This window comes from Lagopus muta, chromosome 2, assembly GCF_023343835.1.
Source record: "Lagopus muta isolate bLagMut1 chromosome 2, bLagMut1 primary, whole genome shotgun sequence".
NCBI lineage: Eukaryota > Metazoa > Chordata > Aves > Galliformes > Phasianidae > Lagopus > Lagopus muta.
The window spans coordinates 92,207,397-92,216,253 of record NC_064434.1 but is presented as its reverse complement, the minus strand read 5'-3'; the positions used below and the strand labels follow the sequence as shown (position 1 = coordinate 92,216,253).

General features: G+C 46.4%; 1 non-coding gene across 1 annotated transcript; it reads right to left on the bottom strand.

Moving 5' to 3' along the window:
• Positions 1-456: 456 nt before the first annotated feature.
• Positions 457-529, bottom strand: TRNAT-UGU (transfer RNA threonine (anticodon UGU)). Its single transcript has one exon. It is a non-coding gene; the product is annotated as a tRNA-Thr (tRNA).
• Between the last annotated feature and the right edge of the window lie 8,328 nt (positions 530-8,857).

Here is an 8,857-nt window from a genome sequence, read left to right as displayed (position 1 = left end):
CCTGGGGCTGCTGCGTTCTCGGCGGCTGTGGGTTGTAACGAACCGCCATTTTTTTTTTCCCCAGTGCGGTGCATTTACTGGAGCAACGGGGCCGCGGCGTTACCGAGGCTGTGCCCGCGTACCGCCTTCCCCTCGGGCGAGGTTGGAGCCGCAGCGCGCGGCACCATTTTGCAGTTCGGGCTTCAGCCGGCGCTGCTTCCCGCGTTGGGCTTCCTGCTGCTGCCGCCTGCTGGCTGCAGCCATGCCGCGAGGCCGGCTGCGAGCTGGGCGTGCAGCGCAGGGTGCTAGCGACCAGCCCTCGGGCCGAGCTGCCTGGGAGCGGGGCAGGGACGGCGACGCGTTCTCCCTGCGGCCGTGCGTGTTTTTTTTCCCAGTGGAGTGGGGAGGCGGGTTCGGAACGGAACTACTCGATAGGAAAGAGAAAGTTAACGAAAAAAAGAAAGCCAAAAGCTTGCGAGGCCCCAGCGAGGATCGAACTCGCGACCCCTGGTTTACAAGACCAGTGCTCTAACCACTGAGCTATGGAGCCACCTATCAGTTCCAGCCCTGCCGATGCCTCCTGTGCCTGGGGACGTCGGGCGCCGCGTGCTCCCGCACGCGCCGTACCTTGCAGCCCAGCTCCGCGTTCTGCTGCCTCCTCGCCGGCACCCGAGGCTCCGAGCAGCTGGAGCTGCGTTAGGCCACAGGCGGAGAACGGCAGGCCCCGCCTTGCCTCTTGCTTCTAGGATCTCCGAGGGCGATTTGGCTTGCGCGGCTCCGCTCAGTCCCGCCCTGCAGTTTCTCCGTAGCCGTTTCTTCTGGCGGGAAATGCTGACGGAAGGCGAGCGCCGAAGTTCACTTGTCGTCTGTGAGTAGCCGGTCGGCCTGGCCTGCTTATCAACAGGACAGCGAGTGCAGCTGTATAAGCGTGGGATAAAGCAGCATTTACACGTGATCAAATATGCTGTTTCAGCAAGAAGGATTCAGTGATGAAGTGAAGCTTTACGGAATGGTTTCTTCAGTGTTCTCTTGAGCCCACCACAGTGACCTGCTATGGAGGGGGAGGCGATTCCAGCTTCGTGAGGCAGGGCATGATGTAAGCTTCCCCACCAAAGACACCCCCAAGCCCAACCACCACAAACAAAAACAGTGTAAAACTGAGTGATTGCAACCAGCTTGGTGTTGTAAGTGTCCTCAGGTTTGGTGAAATAACTGCTGCAGAACGATTTTTCTTGCAGATAAACCACAAGCATAAGCTGGACCCAACAACAAGAAAGACGTGTTGTGGCCTCAGTTTCTCTCTTCATTTTTTGCAGAGCAAGAAAACAAAACTGTGGAAGTTGCCTCCTTTTCTTTGCACAGAGGAGCCAGTTGTCTTCATGTGACCAAAAGTAAAGCTCCTTGAAATAAAAATGAACAGAAAAAGCTGCCCTAAGGCAAATACAGACTGTTCATCCATTCCACAAATCATGAAATTGAGTTGTTTTAAATGTTATTACAGTTTTCCTATGCTACGAAGAACCTACTTTAGCCAGTTTAATAGAACTGAATAGTAGGGTGAGATGTATTCTGACGGAATAGTATTGAAAGCTAGTTTTCTGTGGTGGTGTATCTACTTGTCACTGTTGTTTTTTAAGTGCAAAGTGCTGTAATACTCCTGCTTCCAGGCTCCCTTTCCCATCTTCCTAGAGCTCAGTGGGAGATGGGGAACAAATGGACCTGTATGCACATCGCAGGGGGGTTGAAACTTGCTTCTCATTGTGGTCCTTTTCAACGCAGGCCGTTCTATGAATCCTGCTTGACCAACCTGATGGCTTTTTATGATGGTGTCACTGCATCGATGGACAAGGGAAGAGCCACTGATGACATTTATCTTCAGTAAGGCCTTTGATGCCACAACAAATTAGAAAGATATGGATGGGTGGACTGTTCAGTGTACAAAGAATTGGCTGCAAGATTGAGTCCCGAGAGTCGTGGTTAATGGCTCAGTGTCTGGATGCAGATCAGTGACAAGTGGCATCCCCCAGGGGCCAGTGCTGGGACCAATACTCTTTAATATCTTCATAAATGACATTGATACTGGGGTTGAGTGCACCCTCAGCAATATGCTGATGACACCAATCTGTGGGGCTCACTCGACGTGCACAAGGGATGGGATGCCCTCCAGAGGGACCAAGGACAGGCTTGAGCAGTGGGCCCAGGTGAATCTCTTGAGGTTCAACGAATCAAAATGTAAGGTCTTGCACCTGGGTCTAGGCAATCCCCACTAGAAATCCAAGCTAAGAGATGAAAGGATTGAGCACAACCTTGCTGAAAAAGAGTTGGGGGGTGCTGGTGGATAGGAAGCTGAACATGAGCCAGCATTGTGCCCTCACAGTCCAGAAAGTCGACTGTATCCTGGACTGCATCAAAAGAAGCAAGGTCAGCAGGGTGAGGGAGGTGATCCTGCCCCTCTATTCCTTACTGGTGAGGCCTCACCTGGAGCACTGCAGCCACATATGGAATCCTCAGTACAGGAGAGACATGGACCTGTTGGAGTGCATCCAGAGAGCCCTAAAAAATGATCCAAGGGATGGGACACCTCCCCTACGAGGACAGGCTGAGAGAGCTGGGGCTGTTCTGCCTGGAGAAGAGAAGGCTCCGAGATGACCTGACAGCGGCCTTTCAGCATCCAAAAGTGAGTTACAGGAAAGAAGGGGACAGACTCTTTAGCAGGGTCTGTGGTGATAGAACAAGGGGAAATGGTTTCAAGCTTGATGGGGGTAGATTTAGGTTAGATATAAGGAAAAAGTATTTTATAGTGAGGAAAAGGTTGCCCAGAGATGTGATGGATGCCCCATCCCTGGAAACTGAAAATCTAGGTGAGGCTAGATTGGGCCCTGGGCAACCTGATCTAGCAGTAGGTGTCCTTGTTCATTGCAGGTGAGTTGGACTAAAGACCTTTAAATGTCCCTTCAACTCTTAACAATTCTATGATTTTATGAAAATAGGCATGTTTTGTTTCTGCTCTTACGTGTGGATGCCTGTGGAGCTTTCAACACACTCTGAGCTGTGGCTGATGCAAACATATTTGTTACTCTACAACACCAAGCCCTCAGGAGCCAACCCCACCTATTTCCATGGCCCATGCACCTCCTGACAGGCACAGCAGTGGTGTCTCAGGTGGGAGGCTGGTTTGGGGATGTTTAGGTTTGATATCAGGGGGAAGTTCTTTACCAAGAGAGCGGTGAGGTGCTGGCACAGGCTGCCTGGAAAGGTTGTGGTTGCCCTGTCCTTGGAGGTGTTCAAGGACAGGTTGGATGGGGCCCTGGGCAGCCTGGTCTAGCATTAAATATGGAGGTTGGTGGCCCTTTATGCAGCAGGGAGGTTGGAGCTTGATGATCCTTGAAGTCCCTTCCAACCTAAGCTGTTCTATGGTTCTACATACTGTGCAGCACAGTTTTTGTTAGGTGCCATAGGTGGGATTTAAGATGTGATGCAGATACCATCGTATCAATGAGCTTCTTGGAGTGTCCTTATAACAGAAACGAGGAAGTGAGACACTTCCAAGACAAAATTCATCTCACCCAAAGGCGAACATCTCAAATAGGTATCTGAATCACAGTCTAGTAAGCACTTGTTTCTTGCTTGACTCTGAAGGGATTCTGAGCTGAAAATGTCAACTGTTTTCAGGCTGAATATTACAAAAAAGCTTCTTCTCAAAAAGAAGTGAGGCAGTGGCACAGGCTGCCCAGGGGGTGGTGGAGTCACTGTCCCTGCAGGTGTTGCAGAACCGTGTAGATGTGGTACTGAGGAACGTAGTCAGTGGGCATGGTGGGGATTGGTTGGACTAGAGGATCTTAGAAGTCTTTTCATCCTTAATGATATAATTCTATGAAATGAGACAGATTTTACCAGTTGTGACAGATTTGTTACCAGCTGACTTCTGCTAGTAACCAGACACTACCCTGCTGATAACATGGCTGGAGTTAGACACAGGAACTGCTTTATTTAATAGACAACAGTGCTGTCCAGCTCCTGTATGCAAGGTGCTAATGCTCTTAGCTAGCCCATCTTCACACTCATATTTGCACAGCTATGTGCTTTAGTTTAATATAAAACCTTTTTAGGGCTGAAGAAAATCTCCAATGAAAGGCTGAGGGAGCTATGACTGTTCAGTGTGCAGAAGGCTCTGAGGAGATCTCATTGTGGCCTTCCGGTATTTAAAAGGAGCTTATAATCAGGAGGGAGAGTGACTTTTTAAGGGAGAATGGCTTTTAAACTAAAAGAGAAGGGATTTATATTAGATGTTAGGAGGAAATCCTTCACTTAGAGGGCAGTGAGGCCCTGGCACAGCTGCCCATAGAGCTGTTGTGCCCCATTGCTGGAGGTGCTCCAGGCCAGGTAGGATGGGGCTCTGGGCAGCTGAGCTGGGGTGCAGCCCTGCCCATGGCTGGGGGTTGGATTGGGCGGGCTTTAGGGTCCTTTCCATTCCAACCTAAGCCCTTTTTTGATTATTTTAGTTTAAAACAGATTAAGGGTAGCTGAAGAATTCCTGTCAGAGGGCCAAGAGAACCTTTAGGGAGATGGAAAGATAAATTACATGTCTAAAGAGGGGTAAGATTGGTTCTGCAAGTAAACACACATTTTGAAAATTAAGCATTTAGGCAATAAAATGTCTTCTATCTGACGTTATTGCTGTTGAAAGCCACTAGGTGGAACTTAAGTACTGCATGAAAAGATGAGGGAAATTCTCCTGATTTAACAGACTCAAAATGTAGAAGAGTGTGATTTCTCTAACATGCATTAAAAAAAAAACTGAAAAAAAAACCTAAAAAAAAACACAACAACAACAACAAAAAAAACCCCAAACCCAAATCTGTGGGACAATTTACCTTTAAGGATGTGCCAAATGTGAAACATCTTTGTCTATATATGGTGTGTAAAATTTCTGCGACTTTGCAGTAAGGTGAACTTTTTATGTGTCCTCCTTACTATATACGACCTTTACCAGACATTCATTCCATTCGTTTGTTTCAGTGCATTACTGCTAATAGAAATAGAGGGCAAATAGCAGTTGTTCAGTAAAAACAGTGTGAAAGCAGGCAGGCAGGCCCTCTGCAAACTGCCTACTCGGTGTAACCCATTTAGTTTTTTTCTGTTGTATGGGGCAGTTTTGCAAGAGTCACTCCTAAGGTAAGGAGAAGTGCTGAAGGTCATGGAGGGCAGCACACAGGAAAGTTTCCCTTCCCTGATGAAAGCTGTTAAAAAGGAGCAGGATTTGAAAGAGAGCACTTAGACCTTTCCCACTCCAAGGGCAGGAGTTGAGCTTGAAAATAAGGTGGCCAGTGCAAGGACAGATGTAGTCTGACCCTCAGTTTGGACCAAGGCCATCATTAATAAAATGAATTACTTGTTCCTGATCAGCTGCTTGAATATCCTTAACATCCCCACTGAACAAATATGTGTCGAACTGTGTGTAAAGCTGGTGTCAGTCTGCAGATGCCAACCACGTTGCTGTGAATTTACATCCATCTCATTGTGAAGAACAGTGAGCCAAGCTCATGCATATTCCATATCTTGTCGCCGTATCTTGCATTCAACTGCTTACAGCAGAAGTAAAGCAAAGGAATGACTTTTCAGACAGCTGGTTCATGAATTATCCCTAGGAATTCTCTTACGCATGGTATTTTCTTTTCTAAAGTCCTTCCTGAACTCAGTTTTACTGGTATTTTGCAGGATTCCTTCCCTTATTGCGCAGATAGCTTTGGGCTGCTTTGATCTGCAGTAAATAGCAGTGACAGTTTTCTCTGCAGATGTGTGTCTCCTAACAGGTTGCCATGGCTTGCCTACCTTTGTCCTCTTCACATCTGATGCTCTGTGTCCCAGGGGCAGCTGGGTGCACCAGGGATTATCTCAGCAGAGGTATAGATCAGCAAAACTGGTGTGCTTGCCTTTCCTCATCAACCTCTGTGAGAAGGGACTTGCAGCACCGCCTCAGTCTTCTTGTGAAACGTGATGTTCTGGGCGTTTTGTTTGGACAGATTCAGTGCAGTCAGTTTTTGTTTCTTAAAGAAACTCTGTAGTAATCTAAAGTTGCTTAATGAGTTCCTTTTAATTGGCAAGTAGTGATGGATTACTTTGTTTTTTAATAAAATGTAATTTAAATCAAGGGATGCTTCCAGCTGAGTTTGGGTGGCCTTTGGGTTATTTTAAGCACTGGAGGATCTCAGCCTGTTGCTGAATCCTGCCTTCTCTTCTGCATGTGAAGCATGAAGTGCTGTTTGGTTGAGAAATGCCTGAAACGTCCTGTCGTTCTGCAGTAAGAATCAGCAAAAGTAATCTGCTATGATTTTTCTACTGGCTGTTACCATTTGCAGCAGAGGCTTCAAAGGCAATGTCCAGGTTTGAGCTCGTGCACTGCTTCCATCTGTACTGCATCCCACGTGAGATACAGGTGAGCATCCCTCCCTTCCCTGATACTCTGCTTTCTGTAGGAAGGTAGTTCAAACGCGCAGCAGATATGGTGACCTTCCAGAATTGCTTTTGTCGTCTCAGTAGTCTTCTGGACAAGCATCCATTACCACATGCAAGGAAATTCTTGCCTTTTAAACAGCTGTTTGAGCAGCTCTGGAGGAAAGTTAGGGACTGAATGTTGATGAAAATTCATTTATCTTTTGTTTTCTTTGGAAAGGTAGCATAGCACATAAGGGAAATGTAAAGACAGTTGTATTCCATGTATCCCTATTTGCTCATAGGCTGGCACATCCAGTGGGTGTTTTGGTGCTCATCGCTCACATTTGAGCACCATCACTTTTCTATGTAGAAGCTATCACTGTTCTCAAGTTGTACTGCAGGGTAACAGCTCTGACTCATTGTGCACTCTTGTTGTGCGTGCAGTACTTTTTTTTCTTGAGGCTAATACGCATCTTTATGGACTTACCTTAACGTGAGGGATTGAGGCAGAAGAGATGCTGTGCAATCTAATTCTTTGTGCTACAGAATTATTTCTCCAGATCAGATTTGAAGCTACTAGTTAAAATAAGGTGTTTCTGATGGTGACATATCTGGTGATGATTAAGATCTTTGAAGAATCGAGGTATCACCTGCTCAAAGCTGAACTGGCTGCAAGAGAAAGATGGTTTCATAACAGTTGTGTACCTTCATAACGAGCTAGACTATTTTTTCTCCCCAGCTCTGGATCAAAACCAAGTTGTGTTTATTTACATTGTTATTAAAAATACTTCTTTTCGAAAGCAGTCAGGAAAACATCTTAGCTGCATTTTGAATACTTCAGCTTTTGCTATGTCTGCCTTTTCCTTGGAAACAGACGTTCCTGGAAACCCAATGGGAGGGCAGATAGAGATCTTTATCTATTGGGGAGAGCAAGATGGCTTCCCTGGAGGCAGTGGAAAGATTGGCTGTGTTTGAGCAGGTGGCTGAAGGAAGTGCAGTAACATCTATATCTCACTGACTGTGCCTTTTTAATCCCTGAATCTTGCTGAAACTAGCCAGAGCTCCCTACAGACTATGCATGGCTGCACAGTGCCTCTCAGCCCTGGCATGCATGTCGGCTATGCCAGCTGCCCCCAAAACACAGCATAGTGAAAGCTGTGTGCTGCCATTACCCTGCTTCTTGTTCTCACATGTCATTTTATGGAAGTCCACAAAGTAGGAAGTAGCTTGCTCACAACTCTGCATATGCTGGTCAGTCTGTCACTAAAAGTGTACGTTTGTGCCTGCCTGTGTGCTTACGTGCATATGAATGTTAGTACTGCCTGGCTGCCTGGCTGTGTGCAAGAGTATACAGCAGCTGAGTTCTCCTTGTCTGGAGGCAATAACCTGGAGGTCTCTGCTGTAGAACTGCCAAAAGGTGAAGAATGGAGGATGATCTTAGAGGGTGTTAATCCTCTCAAGTTTGGCTGAAGCCGGTTTACAGGTTTGAAGTTCCCTTGGAGTGGGGTTGGCACACAGTGTGATTTCATGAAGCTTTTTCCAGGGAAAGCCATGCTACTGATCCCATTTTCCAAGTGAGCTTTTGAGTTCTTTGGAAAACCGACGGTTCAGGAATGAATGTGAGGCAGAGGAACCAGGAGGTCGTCTCTCCCCACACTCTGGTATGGATTCTGACTCTTATCCTTGTGCCCTGTTTCCATAGCTGTCCAGCATTTCCCTCTGACTTCCCAAAGGGATGGCAGATGTGTTTGTTTGCAGCATGCTCTAAAAATATGAGGTATTGTTACTACCACTGTAAAAATAGATTTGGACAGTGTCATGTGGGCTGTAATGGAATCAAAGTGTAGCAACAGGATGGCCCAGAACTGCCCATCTCTGGAAGAAAGAAAAAAAATGAAAAAGGGTCATTTTTCTATTGCTGTGTTTAGATGCAAGGAACAGCACTTTAATAGGCATCAGAATTCTTGTTTGAAACATTTTATGGCAGTTTCTTCCAGTTGTAGGGACTAAGATCCTTTGGAACTTTGCTGGGAAGTAGGGAATGGGAATGTGTCTCAACACTACTGGGAACTGGAGCCTGTTGTCTTAGTCATGGCCTTTTTGTAAGGGTTTGAATATGTGACTTAATGAAAGATGCCAAGCAAGAAACAAATGTGGGTCTGCTCTGAGTTTCAATTACTGGAAAAGGTGAAAAAAATCAACAAATGCCGTCACAGTTATCAGTCACCTTTCTCAAGTGCTCACATTCCCTTTTCTATGAAGCACACTGGAGTCTCACAGGCAGTGTCTATGCTAATCAAGAAAAAAATGTTCTGGAGTTCTTTTCTGGTAGATGGAGGAAAAATGCGTGTATAGTAAATAATCTATCAGCTGTGAAAAATCACTGTTGCTTAAGTCTGGACACAATAAGGAGAGCTAAATGATTTGCTTTTTTCTTCAGGGA